This window comes from Rhipicephalus sanguineus, chromosome 3, assembly GCF_013339695.2.
Source record: "Rhipicephalus sanguineus isolate Rsan-2018 chromosome 3, BIME_Rsan_1.4, whole genome shotgun sequence".
Taxonomy (NCBI): domain Eukaryota; kingdom Metazoa; phylum Arthropoda; class Arachnida; order Ixodida; family Ixodidae; genus Rhipicephalus; species Rhipicephalus sanguineus.
In genome coordinates, this window is record NC_051178.1 from 14,343,110 (window position 1) to 14,358,143 (window position 15,034).

Sequence of the window (15,034 nt, forward strand, 5' to 3'; positions counted from 1 at the left end):
TCGGAACTAAATACTATCTGAAACGGAGGAGAACCTACACTAGGTCCGGGTTTAGGTTCGGTCCAGTTTGAAGGCAACTGTTCAGAGATCTCTCTCCTTTAGCGTGAGACGACGCATCAAACACCACGCGTAGCTTGGTGGTGAGTGAGTCCTCTCGAATGACCTCCCTCCGTGGCATGTAGTACGCAGGGCCATCCATTGATTCGTTGTCAAGTACAACTTCAGCATGGCCGGAAACAATGTACTGACGAATCGCTGCATCGTATTTCTCGAGCAGTTCTTCTGGCTTCCAGATACGTTTAACCAGATTTCGTTGTCGGGTAAGCGCGACGCTGTATTTGTCTTGTAGCAGCTCGATATCTGGGTCTTTACATGGCACGGCTACTTGGTATCGTTTTCCGATCTTTGCCATCTTACTCTCGAAAACAGAGAAGGTGTCTGCTGCGTGCCCTGAGTTACTTCCGTTGGCGTAATTCCCATGGCATCCAATGTCCAAAAGGCCTCCAGTACGTTTTGCTCCCATTCTTTAGTTTCTTCAGCTTGAACTCGCAGGACGCAGATGATCACATCAGATGTTCCGCTTATGACGCTCGTTTTTGTGACAGGACCTTGGAGCGTCCATCCGAGAGTGGTCAGAAACCGCGACCAATCCTTGCACTTCGGTGCTGCGTATGATGTCGCCGCTCACGACCTTCCACAGTTGATCAGATCCTATGAGCAGGCTAACGCCTCTTTCGCCACAACACTGAGCCACAGTTTGCAGCTGCGGCAATTGCAGCTAGTGTTTCACCTACGAAATAGTTGTGTAGGTAATGAACTTTATCCGTCGTTCTCAGAGTTGGATTCGTGTGAACTGCTCCGCTGAATCTCTCCCAAAATGACGTCCGTTGACACACGTCCCCATGAAACGGCTTGATGGTTAGCGTTGGAAGACGAGGTCCGAAGCTCTGGGATGCAGCTGTTGTTGAGGCAGGCGGCGTGTTGAGCGTCGTCGCAGAAGTCTGTCGCGTGTTACCGAGGCGGATACCTTCAAACCGGCACCGTAGGCGCGTCAGGGTCTCGAGCGTCAGGTAGTCATAATGCGCCGCAGACTTTTACTCCATCTCAATTTCGTTTACTGGAATCACTTCCTCGAGCTCGGCATTGATCTTCTGAAGCTCGTCACGGTTTGCGACGAGCTTGTCAATGACCTTACATAACGACGTTTGGTAGTAGCAGCCACTCTCCAACAACGTCGTCGCCTCATTCATGACTTTCGTTGACTGGATTCGCCTAGCAGCCCGTTTAGCTTTCAGGAGGTGCATGTATGCTTAGGATCACGCGCTCACTTGCTCGTAAGGTAGCCGGCTCCGCTCATTTCTTCCCTGAGGCGGTTCCGATGAGGATCAAGTTGCTCCGGCTGCGGTTTCTAGTGGAAACTCATCTTCGCCGTCGCTCGTTGTCCACGCCGTTGGATCCGCTTGTTATCTCGGGTTTCGGCACCATTTGTTGCGGAACGTCGGCCTTCTATAGGCAGCGCCGCCAGAAACACAGAGCCATGAGACACCCAACGAAATGCCGTTTATGGCAACCATCGAACACAAAAAAGGTGCGTGACGATAGTGGTGCACGGACGTCTTGACGGTAGCTGCGGAGACAGCAGCCCACGATAAATTTTTCTTCGTCGTTGTCTGCTGATTTCCGACAAAAGGTATCACAGATGATGGAGCTGGCGCGGACTACGAGCACAGCGCGCCGTATTCAGGCGTCGTGGCTAGACGAAGGTGGCGTCGGCTGCGGAGATCCAGAGCCGAGTTTTAAGACGCGCAACCTCCATCAAAAAGATTTTACTGGGCGTATTTATAGAGCGGTCGTCAGCCTACACGTATCGATCGAGCTAAAAAAGGCGGCAACACGTCATGGCATTCATGTGGATTTCCCAGCTAAGAATAAAGTAGGCAATATCTGCGCAGGGGTGCGAAAACGTGTAGAAAAAGGTCCAGTGGTAAAAGCTGCATGTCCTATTAAGCATACTGATGTACTTGTGTCAAATGCCTTTAATATCGTGTACAGCATCCCCTTCACGTGTGGAGTGCTTACATAGGTCACACATAGGTTACCAGGACATGTGTAAAGACGCGCCACAGGGATCATAAAATGACCTGAGAGGCAATGCCTGCTTGACGCACTTGGCAATGCATTGCCGAGATTGTATGAGGATGGCGCAATTTTCTCAGACAAATCATGTTAACTTAAACTGCGCTTGCGACGAGACACCAGAGTAGAAGCAGAAAGGACGAACGCAGACTAACAACTGATTTATTGAAATCACAGAAACAGCCTCCTGGAACAATGCCATGCGCAATAACAGATAGGGGTCTTGGGGGAGTGTACGATAGTCACGCGGTCCTGACTGTTATTGCGCGCGCCATTTGTTCTAGGAGGCGAGTTTGTGTGATTTCAATAAATCAGTTGTTATTCTGCGTTTGTCCTGCCTATTTCTACTCTGCTGTCTCGTCACAAGCGCAGTATAAGTTTACACATGTCCTACCAACTAGCCCCCCGACACACGCTACTCGAGTTATCAAAGATTCTTTTCTGCCACCATGACCAACTAACGCTTGAAAATTTTGACTGCGACCGAATACAGAATGCCGTTCTTAAGAACGTTACAAAGCCCTCAATCGCCCTCCGAGATAAGGAAATCTCATTTTTTGACTAATGTAAGCACTGGAAGACCAGGATTCCGATAAGTCTCCTTGTCTCTAATCAAGAGTGATCGTCATGAGTTGTTCTTTTTTGTGTCTTGTAAAAGCATGCGCAGATAATAGTATTTTAGGGTTTTGTTACGGTAACATATTCAGTTGAAAATCGGCGTTCTCGTTGTGTCTACTCTTTCTTAGTGCTCGTTGAGTTTGCACTGTTTTTCTTATACCTGCTATGAAGGCCTGCTGTAGTAATTTAGACTAATACCACTGCAACGACATGTCCTGAACCTACGAAGTGACCACCGCAGAAAGTTTCTAGTCGCTCAATCTCGTGTCAACACATATGCATACTCTTATTTTCCTAGAACCATAATTTACCGGAGGCTATAATTGCCAAACTTTACAATACTATGAAGCCGACAATACAAAATATTTTCTAAGTGAATATTCATGAACGCTAGCTCTCCTTTTTTTTCTTATTAATGCGATTGCATGTAACTGATCTCACATATTTCATGTAAGTTGTAGAATTTAGTATTGTGACGTATAACATTGCTATGTAGGGGATGTAACATGTATAATGTAAGTTGTAGTGTGAAGTATCGTGATGTGTAATAGATGGATGGATGCGAAACTTTATTGTAAGTCCTGAGGTGCACGACTCAACGCGCAGCGGGCCGCTCCCACGTTGGGACAGTCAGGCCAAGCCCAACCACCGCATCGTGGGCCCTCTGGACAGCCCATAGTTGAGCCCCGACATCGGGGCTCTTGATGGCGGATAGCCACTTGTCTTCATTGAATTGGTCCGTGCCCCGTAACGAGGGGCAACGCCAGAGCATGTGGTCTAGGCTAGCGAATTCGTTGCAGTGCCTGCAGGAGCTATTGGGATAAATGTCGGGATAAATTTTATGTAATAAAGCCAGGCTGGGATACGAACCCGTCGGCAGTAACCTGAGAGTCAATGCCTGCGCTGGATTTAATTTCTTGTTAGGAAGGGGAAAGTCTCTTCTGCCGAGATAGAAGTGCTGCGTAATTTCGTTGTACGTGGTCGGATGATCTCTATTCTCCACAACTGCGGACCGGCGAGGGAGTTCTCCGTGGTCGCGGAAAGCGAGACCTGGCGCCGTGGAGTGGGCCAGCTCGTTCAGGTTTGTGGAGCCTCCCCTGATGGATCCCATGTGAGCGGGGAACCACGTGAGAGTGTGGGTGGTGATGCTTTTGCCCTCCAGTATGCGACAGGCTTCCTTACACACGGCGCCAACGCTGAAGGCGCGGATGGCTGCCCTGGAGTCGCTGAATATATGTTCATGTTTATCATCCAGAATGCTTTTTTTTGTGTCGGCTGTGCATTGCTGCTTTATGTTTGACATGACGGTTGTTATGTCAGACTTTGTTTACTATTGATGTATAGTGACACATCACGAGTTGTACACTTTATGTATTTGCTACTTCTTGTAAGCATTGATGGACAGTGCCAGATTTGTACCCCACCCCTGTAACGGCCCAGTCGGTCAATAGTACCTGGAAATAAAGATCGGCAGATCCCACATACCATGGAAATCGATGTTATGCGAAACATGCGGCGGGATGGGGCCTGTGACGTAATTTTTATTGCGATAGCAATTATATGGACAGTGTCGGCTGATTCTTGCCAACGCCGTCGTCGCCGTCATGCACCGTACACACACACACACACACACACACACACATATATATATATATATATATATATATATATATATATATATATATATATATGTAAATAAGCCACAAGGAAAAATAATTCAGAAACACTTTGAATCGAACGGGTGACCTATCGCTTCGCAGCCCGCGGCGTTAGACGGTTAGGCCACGAGCAGTACCGTCTTTCGGCCTGCTAACGGCGAGCAATTTATATACACCATTTACTTCAGCATGTGTTTTTAGTCACCACATAGATGGCACGAAGTGCGCGCGTGGCGCGCTTTAAAGATCGTCGCCCCGCTCCTGCGAACGCCTTTGCTCTTCGCCCCACAGAGCGTGGTCACCTTCGTGTGCTTATCTCGGGGAAAGAAGGGGGCGGCCGGGTGGGGGGGGGGGTAGAGCAGAGGGTTATATGTCTTGTGCTTTCCCAGCGATGTCCGCGATGAAGTCACAGAGCGTACGAAGATCACTTCGCTCGCTGCAGTGGCCGTGTTTGCGAAAGGAGCGCGCTGTTCAAACAGAAATAAGTAACAACTGTGACAGTTCGTTCGCGCTCGTCCTGTGTGTACCTGTTCGTTCGTTTCGTGCGTCGAATATCGTGGGTACAGCGCAACATCAGTAGGAAAAAAACGACGCACAGGAAAGAGCGCTGACTTTCAAGTAGATTTTATTGAAGGTGCTCAGGCCGCTTTTATACATGGTGCAGGTTCGGTGCGCATGCGCGATAACACGTGTGATACTATGTATTACTACGCTAAGAAAAGAATATTCTATATCGAATAAGTGAAGAGAAGGTGTACTAAAGCACTGATCCGAGGCCTTCCTGATAAAAAACGCTTCTAAAATTTCTCTTTCATGCTTCGTTTTTGCTTTTTTCAGAAACCTTGTCTTATGGAATACAGGACTGCACTTGCATTCCTTGCGATGTATAGCTATATGGCTACCATACCCATTCTTGACGTTGTACGCATGCTGCCGAGCTCGATCATTAAAACATTGCCCTGTTTGATCTATATATAATTTCCCTTCACTTATTCGATATAGAATATTATTTTCTTAGTTAGCGTAGTCATACATAGTATCACACGTGCTATCGCGCATGCGCACGGAGCCTGCACCATGTACAAAAGCGGCCAGAGCACCTTCAATAAAATCTAGTTGAAAGTCAGCGCTCTTTCCTGTGTGTCGTTTTTTTTCCTACTGATGTTGCGCTGTACCCACGATATTCAGCATGAACCAACTCGCCCAAATCAAGCTCTTGTTTCGAGCGTCCTGCTTTATGTTTGAGCAGTGCGCTTCAAGTGTCGAGCTGTGACGCATGATAGTTTGCGCTCGTACTGTGTGCGTTATTTTCGTGCGTCCTTTGGGCTCGAGCGACGCGCTGGCAATTTCGAGCTTTCTTTTCTTCGCGTTACATTTCAATTTCTTCTTATACCATTCATTGCTTCGCTGTTGCGGCAAAACTGTGACTTTTTTATGAGCGACACGTTACAAATTGACAAATATGCTTATCGTGTTCGTAAACTAACTGGGGGTATGTGGCCCCACGTTACCTATGCATAGTTACGGCGTTTGCTTGTGCGAGGGGAAACTACGCCCTGGTACACGAGATATTTTGTATGGCGTACATCGTAGTTGTTGTGGTTCGAAATCTCACGGGTACGCATTTCAATTGTATTGACTGGTGTGCGCTAGTGATGTTCTTCGTCTTGGCTTTGACGATAATTACTACCGTGGACGTCAGAAATTCACGCGCCACTCGCTCGAGGTTGCCGTGATCGTCAAACTCGATGTACCGCTATAGGTGCCCTTGTGTCTATTAACAAGGCCGCCGCTTACGTCGTTGTTGGCCGTGATCATGTAGGTCTCGCCGACGATCACGCAAATTGAGGCCGCCAGGCCACCCATGTCGCTAACGTTCATCTTGTCCACCTTGGCCAGGGCATTACTGTGTACTTGCTCGTTCTTGTAGCCAGTTACGTTAACGCATGCGGGATTACAACACGTTGTCCGCAGCATCGAGATAATGTGCGTTTTTAGCGGTCGACGTCTGCAGTGCTGGAGTAAAGCCGTGTGCAGTCAGGGCACTTAACGACGGCTTCTTCGCGTGTTACAAAGTGGCTCTCAATCAATCTGACGTCATCCTCCGTCAGCAGGAGGCTATCACCCATACTCGTAAGAAATGTACAGAACACTGCGTCATCCTGGCGAACCACGTGGAGGAGTGGGTGGTTGTTGAGGGTCCTTAGGAGGTGTTCAGTCATTAGCTCCCTCACTTGCTTCTGATTTAGTATGTGTGTTCGCTGTCACTGTGTTGGCTGAGACTGTGAATCAGCTGTGGCGCATACCCGCATAACATGAACTGTGGTATGTATGTGCCATACGTGACTGAAGGAAATGGTTTCATGACGTACGCAATCGGCGTTTTGCGTTATTCATGCCATGACCAGAGAATGGTGTGTGTCATTCACTGATCCCCTGCTACGAAAATTTTGGTATATGACAGGTAGGGATGGTAAAATCGATGAACGATTAATCGATTAATCGGTTAAAGGTCCACAATTAATCGATTAATCATAATCGATTTGCGCTTTTCGATTATTCGAATTAATCGGTTAAAACTATTCGATTAATCGATTACGGCATCCCCCACTCCCGTCCCCAACCTCGCCCCTTGGCAGGAGCGCATGACTGCGAGGCGCGCTATCCTGAGACGCAGACCCTGAACGCTATCCTTAGACGCAGGAAGTTGCAAAGCCGAATACAACTACTTTTTCTGGTTCTATTTGGCATACCGTCGATCGCGCACTTCTACGCAATTGCGTTGCACTGGAGTACGATCCGATGAACTAAATGCCTTCTCAGTTCAAGACATACTATAGTAACCCTCTAGTCGATCGCCGCAACAATCCGAACCCACTTGTGACTTGGCACAGCAGCATGCGAACTGGCCTAGATCATGTGTTTGACGTTGCAATGGAGTATTTACCAATTCCTGCAACGTCAGTAGCATCCGAGCGCCTTTTTTCGGATGCTGGATGTGTGGCGACCCAAAGGAGGTGTCGGTTGTCGCTCGAGCATCTGGGGCAACTGACAATTTTTCGCTCAGTAGAAAAATGCATGTGGTTCGGAGCAGCAACCACATGAAACAAAACAAAAGAGGACTGTTGAGAACGTAAGCAGCACGTGGATTCGCCAACTTTCAAAAGAGAAGTTTATTCTTTTCTGTTAAAATCATACGTGCCAGCGCATCGTCTTGTAGCTTATTTTGTTCGTGTTTGTTTTTTGCCGCACTGTTTCATCGTGTTGCCGCGTAAACGCATGTCTGCTTGCATTTGGTAAACGAGTAGCTTTCGTCACCTGTAGTGTCAATCGCAACTTTCTTTGTATTTTATTCAACCCTCAGATTTTACTCGTTTCTTGTGTATGTGCGGCATTGTAATATGCGCTGCTTATTTACTCACTGGTTCTTAGTACCGTTCTGTTTTAGTCTTTAGCAAATAAAATATTGTTTTCCAATGAAACACAGAGAAAAAATTTAAATGTAAACATTTCGACAGAAGTCTGTCTGGCTGGGTAGAAGAATTAAGAAGTTGAAATACCTCCAGCCACAAATTCTTGTAGGAAACCCGACGTTTCGAGACCGGCTTGGTCTCTTCTTCAGGGGTGACTGTGCTGATCAGGGGGGCTTCGTCGAGCTTGTTTTTGGCTCCGCCTTTCTCTTTCCCTCACATTCCGGAGGCCGTGCACGTAGATCGGAGGCATTGTTCCGAGGGACCGGTTCACATTCGCAGGTGTGTTCTGGATGTGCCACGACTCGAGTAAGAGCCTCCTTCCCAGATTCCTTTCCGTTTCTATGATGGAAGCGCCCTCGAAGTCAATTTTGTGGTCGTGCTTCTCGCAATGCTCTGCAAGGGCACTGCGTTGCATTTCCATCTTTCTGACGTCGTTTTTGTGTTGGCGCATTCTTTCCAGGAAGCACTTACTCTCGCCTATGTAGCTCGCTGGACAGTCAGCACATGACACTTTGTAGACCACGCCCTGGTGTTGCTCCCGGGATGGTCGATCTTTCGGCCGCGGTAGTAAGCGAGCGAGCGTTGAGGCCGGCTTGTGGACCACCGTGACCCCAGCTTTTCCGAGAACCCTGGCGAGCTGTTCGCTAGTTCCCGGAACATACGGGATGACGACTCGTTGGGCTGGTTTCTTCGATACCATTGTATCCGGTGGGGTGGCCAGCGTGGGGGGAGGGTCGCGTTTGTCGTTCGCAGGTGCGTCTCCGCGGTGGGGAAGCTGATCTTTCGGCATGCGGCGTGCCACACGGCGGATGAAAGCTGTCGTGTATCCGTTCTTTCTTAACTCGGCCACGATCCTCTCTTCTTCTCTCTTTCTCTCTCCTTCTGATGTGCAAATGGCTCTTGCTCGTGAAAAGAGTGCCGACACCACGGAAGCTTTGTGGGCAGTGGGGTGACTCGAGGTGAAATGCAAATACCTGCCGGTGTGCGTTGGTTTTCTGTACACCGAGAAGGTCATGCGTTCGCCTTGTCGTCGTACTAAAACATCGAGGAACGGTAGCGCTCCGTCTCGTTCTCTTTCCACCGTAAACTGGATTGCTTGGTCGACGGAGTTAAGATGTTCGAGGAAGCTGTCTACCGCTGTTCTCTTTATGATGCAGAAGCAGTCGTCCACATACCTCACAAATACTTTCGGCCTTTCAATAAAGGAACGCAGTGCCGCCTCTTCTACGTGCTCCATTGCGAGGTTCGCAGCTGTAACGGAGACGGCTGCTCCCATCGCGGTCCCGTTGGCCTGTCTGTAGAAGTCCCCGTTGACACTAAAGTATGTTCCCTTGAGGCAGTACTCCAGTAGGCGGCACAGCTCATCGGTGCTCAGGCAGGTTCTTTCACTCAGGAGTTCGTCGTCATTCAAAGCTGCCCGTGCGCAAGACACCGCCAGTGTTATGGGCACGCTGGTGAACAGGGACACGACGTCGAACGAGACGAGGCACTCATCACTGCTCACGGTCACTTCCTTCATGCGCTCCACGAAGTGGCTGGCGTTGCGTATGTGGGTTGGTGTTTTTCCCACGAGCGGCGCCAGAGTCCGGTGGAGATATTGGGACAGCGCACGGAGTGGAGAAGATGTAAAATCCACGATCGGACGGAGCGGGATGGTGGGCTTATGGATCTTTGGAAGCCCGTAAAATCCTGGTGCAGAGCCGTTCCTGCAGATGAGCTGGAGATAGATGGCTCTTGCCTCTTGGTGTCCTTTGAAGATATCCGCCAGAAGCTTGTTTAGTTCCCTTTGGACTCTTGGTGTGGGGTCTTTCGTCAGCTTTTCATAGGCCGGGCTTTGGAGCAAATCCTGAACTTTGTCGTCGTACACCTCCCTATCAAGCAGGACCATCGCGTTGCCTTTGTCGGCCGGGAGGATGACAATCTTTTCATCCTTTCGGAGCGCACGGATCGCATTGCTCTCCTCTCTCGACAGGTTGTGCTCACGGTGTTTTCCTATTTTTGATAGTACACCGATGGCCTTGAGACGGATGTTCTCTCGAATTCCACTGTCGAGTCTCCTGATGCCTTCCTCGGCAGCCGCAATGATCTTTGGTAGTGGCGGACACGTCGTGGTCGTGTTAAAATTGTGTCCCTTTGCCAGCACGTCGTGCTCGGTCGGGGAGAGTTGTCTGGAGGACAAGTTGACGACGAAATTTTCGTTGACCGGACTGCGGTGGCGTTTCCCTTGAAGCGTCGCAAGCTTGCCTTTGTGAGCTGCTTGTTGCTTCCGAGCTGTTGTTGCAGCCACATCCCGCGCGAATTCTTCCAACGACGGAAAGATGTTGGGCAGTCGATGTTGTAGCTGTCGTCGAAGGAAGAACAGGTCTAATTCCTTCTTCTTGATCACGTTGTGGCACTCATGGATTCGGGCTTTGAGCAGGCGTCGTTCAGCTTGTGCGACGATCTTGTTGCCCTCCGCCGTGTGCACCATGCGTTTAAGTTGAAGGCTTCGCGGTATTGCGTTCATCTCCCGGCAGGTCTTCGAGAAGTCGAGATGAGTCCGATAGGTCGTGATGCCTCGTGCTACGTTCACGTAACGCTTTGCGAGAAGAGCTGCCTCTTGACCAAAGTCAGTGCGTAAAGACTTAAATGTAAACATTTCGACAGAAGTCTGTCTGGCTGGGTAGAAGAATTAAGAAGTTGAAATACCTCCAGCCACAAATTCTTGTAGGAAACCCGACGTTTCGAGACCGGCTTGGTCTCTTCTTCAGGGGTGACTGTGCTGATCAGGGGGGCTTCGTCGAGCTTGTTTTTGGCTCCGCCTTTCTCTTTCCCTCACATTCCGGAGGCCGTGCACGTAGATCGGAGGCATTGTTCCGAGGGACCGGTTCACATTCGCAGGTGTGTTCTGGATGTGCCACGACTCGAGTAAGAGCCTCCTTCCCAGATTCCTTTCCGTTTCTATGATGGAAGCGCCCTCGAAGTCAATTTTGTGGTCGTGCTTCTCGCAATGCTCTGCAAGGGCACTGCGTTGCATTTCCATCTTTCTGACGTCGTTTTTGTGTTGGCGCATTCTTTCCAGGAAGCACTTACTCTCGCCTATGTAGCTCGCTGGACAGTCAGCACATGACACTTTGTAGACCACGCCCTGGTGTTGCTCCCGGGATGGTCGATCTTTCGGCCGCGGTAGTAAGCGAGCGAGCGTTGAGGCCGGCTTGTGGACCACCGTGACCCCAGCTTTTCCGAGAACCCTGGCGAGCTGTTCGCTAGTTCCCGGAACATACGGGATGACGACTCGTTGGGCTGGTTTCTTCGATACCATTGTATCCGGTGGGGTGGCCAGCGTGGGGGGAGGGTCGCGTTTGTCGTTCGCAGGTGCGTCTCCGCGGTGGGGAAGCTGATCTTTCGGCATGCGGCGTGCCACACGGCGGATGAAAGCTGTCGTGTATCCGTTCTTTCTTAACTCGGCCACGATCCTCTCTTCTTCTCTCTTTCTCTCTCCTTCTGATGTGCAAATGGCTCTTGCTCGTGAAAAGAGTGCCGACACCACGGAAGCTTTGTGGGCAGTGGGGTGACTCGAGGTGAAATGCAAATACCTGCCGGTGTGCGTTGGTTTTCTGTACACCGAGAAGGTCATGCGTTCGCCTTGTCGTCGTACTAAAACATCGAGGAACGGTAGCGCTCCGTCTCGTTCTCTTTCCACCGTAAACTGGATTGCTTGGTCGACGGAGTTAAGATGTTCGAGGAAGCTGTCTACCGCTGTTCTCTTTATGATGCAGAAGCAGTCGTCCACATACCTCACAAATACTTTCGGCCTTTCAATAAAGGAACGCAGTGCCGCCTCTTCTACGTGCTCCATTGCGAGGTTCGCAGCTGTAACGGAGACGGCTGCTCCCATCGCGGTCCCGTTGGCCTGTCTGTAGAAGTCCCCGTTGACACTAAAGTATGTTCCCTTGAGGCAGTACTCCAGTAGGCGGCACAGCTCATCGGTGCTCAGGCAGGTTCTTTCACTCAGGAGTTCGTCGTCATTCAAAGCTGCCCGTGCGCAAGACACCGCCAGTGTTATGGGCACGCTGGTGAACAGGGACACGACGTCGAACGAGACGAGGCACTCATCACTGCTCACGGTCACTTCCTTCATGCGCTCCACGAAGTGGCTGGCGTTGCGTATGTGGGTTGGTGTTTTTCCCACGAGCGGCGCCAGAGTCCGGTGGAGATATTGGGACAGCGCACGGAGTGGAGAAGATGTAAAATCCACGATCGGACGGAGCGGGATGGTGGGCTTATGGATCTTTGGAAGCCCGTAAAATCCTGGTGCAGAGCCGTTCCTGCAGATGAGCTGGAGATAGATGGCTCTTGCCTCTTGGTGTCCTTTGAAGATATCCGCCAGAAGCTTGTTTAGTTCCCTTTGGACTCTTGGTGTGGGGTCTTTCGTCAGCTTTTCATAGGCCGGGCTTTGGAGCAAATCCTGAACTTTGTCGTCGTACACCTCCCTATCAAGCAGGACCATCGCGTTGCCTTTGTCGGCCGGGAGGATGACAATCTTTTCATCCTTTCGGAGCGCACGGATCGCATTGCTCTCCTCTCTCGACAGGTTGTGCTCACGGTGTTTTCCTATTTTTGATAGTACACCGATGGCCTTGAGACGGATGTTCTCTCGAATTCCACTGTCGAGTCTCCTGATGCCTTCCTCGGCAGCCGCAATGATCTTTGGTAGTGGCGGACACGTCGTGGTCGTGTTAAAATTGTGTCCCTTTGCCAGCACGTCGTGCTCGGTCGGGGAGAGTTGTCTGGAGGACAAGTTGACGACGAAATTTTCGTTGACCGGACTGCGGTGGCGTTTCCCTTGAAGCGTCGCAAGCTTGCCTTTGTGAGCTGCTTGTTGCTTCCGAGCTGTTGTTGCAGCCACATCCCGCGCGAATTCTTCCAACGACGGAAAGATGTTGGGCAGTCGATGTTGTAGCTGTCGTCGAAGGAAGAACAGGTCTAATTCCTTCTTCTTGATCACGTTGTGGCACTCATGGATTCGGGCTTTGAGCAGGCGTCGTTCAGCTTGTGCGACGATCTTGTTGCCCTCCGCCGTGTGCACCATGCGTTTAAGTTGAAGGCTTCGCGGTATTGCGTTCATCTCCCGGCAGGTCTTCGAGAAGTCGAGATGAGTCCGATAGGTCGTGATGCCTCGTGCTACGTTCACGTAACGCTTTGCGAGAAGAGCTGCCTCTTGACCAAAGTCAGTGCGTAAAGACTTAAATGTAAACATTTCGACAGAAGTCTGTCTGGCTGGGTAGAAGAATTAAGAAGTTGAAATACCTCCAGCCACAAATTCTTGTAGGAAACCCGACGTTTCGAGACCGGCTTGGTCTCTTCTTCAGGGGTGACTGTGCTGATCAGGGGGGCTTCGTCGAGCTTGTTTTTGGCTCCGCCTTTCTCTTTCCCTCACATTCCGGAGGCCGTGCACGTAGATCGGAGGCATTGTTCCGAGGGACCGGTTCACATTCGCAGGTGTGTTCTGGATGTGCCACGACTCGAGTAAGAGCCTCCTTCCCAGATTCCTTTCCGTTTCTATGATGGAAGCGCCCTCGAAGTCAATTTTGTGGTCGTGCTTCTCGCAATGCTCTGCAAGGGCACTGCGTTGCATTTCCATCTTTCTGACGTCGTTTTTGTGTTGGCGCATTCTTTCCAGGAAGCACTTACTCTCGCCTATGTAGCTCGCTGGACAGTCAGCACATGACACTTTGTAGACCACGCCCTGGTGTTGCTCCCGGGATGGTCGATCTTTCGGCCGCGGTAGTAAGCGAGCGAGCGTTGAGGCCGGCTTGTGGACCACCGTGACCCCAGCTTTTCCGAGAACCCTGGCGAGCTGTTCGCTAGTTCCCGGAACATACGGGATGACGACTCGTTGGGCTGGTTTCTTCGATACCATTGTATCCGGTGGGGTGGCCAGCGTGGGGGGAGGGTCGCGTTTGTCGTTCGCAGGTGCGTCTCCGCGGTGGGGAAGCTGATCTTTCGGCATGCGGCGTGCCACACGGCGGATGAAAGCTGTCGTGTATCCGTTCTTTCTTAACTCGGCCACGATCCTCTCTTCTTCTCTCTTTCTCTCTCCTTCTGATGTGCAAATGGCTCTTGCTCGTGAAAAGAGTGCCGACACCACGGAAGCTTTGTGGGCAGTGGGGTGACTCGAGGTGAAATGCAAATACCTGCCGGTGTGCGTTGGTTTTCTGTACACCGAGAAGGTCATGCGTTCGCCTTGTCGTCGTACTAAAACATCGAGGAACGGTAGCGCTCCGTCTCGTTCTCTTTCCACCGTAAACTGGATTGCTTGGTCGACGGAGTTAAGATGTTCGAGGAAGCTGTCTACCGCTGTTCTCTTTATGATGCAGAAGCAGTCGTCCACATACCTCACAAATACTTTCGGCCTTTCAATAAAGGAACGCAGTGCCGCCTCTTCTACGTGCTCCATTGCGAGGTTCGCAGCTGTAACGGAGACGGCTGCTCCCATCGCGGTCCCGTTGGCCTGTCTGTAGAAGTCCCCGTTGACACTAAAGTATGTTCCCTTGAGGCAGTACTCCAGTAGGCGGCACAGCTCATCGGTGCTCAGGCAGGTTCTTTCACTCAGGAGTTCGTCGTCATTCAAAGCTGCCCGTGCGCAAGACACCGCCAGTGTTATGGGCACGCTGGTGAACAGGGACACGACGTCGAACGAGACGAGGCACTCATCACTGCTCACGGTCACTTCCTTCATGCGCTCCACGAAGTGGCTGGCGTTGCGTATGTGGGTTGGTGTTTTTCCCACGAGCGGCGCCAGAGTCCGGTGGAGATATTGGGACAGCGCACGGAGTGGAGAAGATGTAAAATCCACGATCGGACGGAGCGGGATGGTGGGCTTATGGATCTTTGGAAGCCCGTAAAATCCTGGTGCAGAGCCGTTCCTGCAGATGAGCTGGAGATAGATGGCTCTTGCCTCTTGGTGTCCTTTGAAGATATCCGCCAGAAGCTTGTTTAGTTCCCTTTGGACTCTTGGTGTGGGGTCTTTCGTCAGCTTTTCATAGGCCGGGCTTTGGAGCAAATCCTGAACTTTGTCGTCGTACACCTCCCTATCAAGCAGGACCATCGCGTTGCCTTTGTCGGCCGGGAGGATGACAATCTTTTCATCCTTTCGGAGCGCACGGA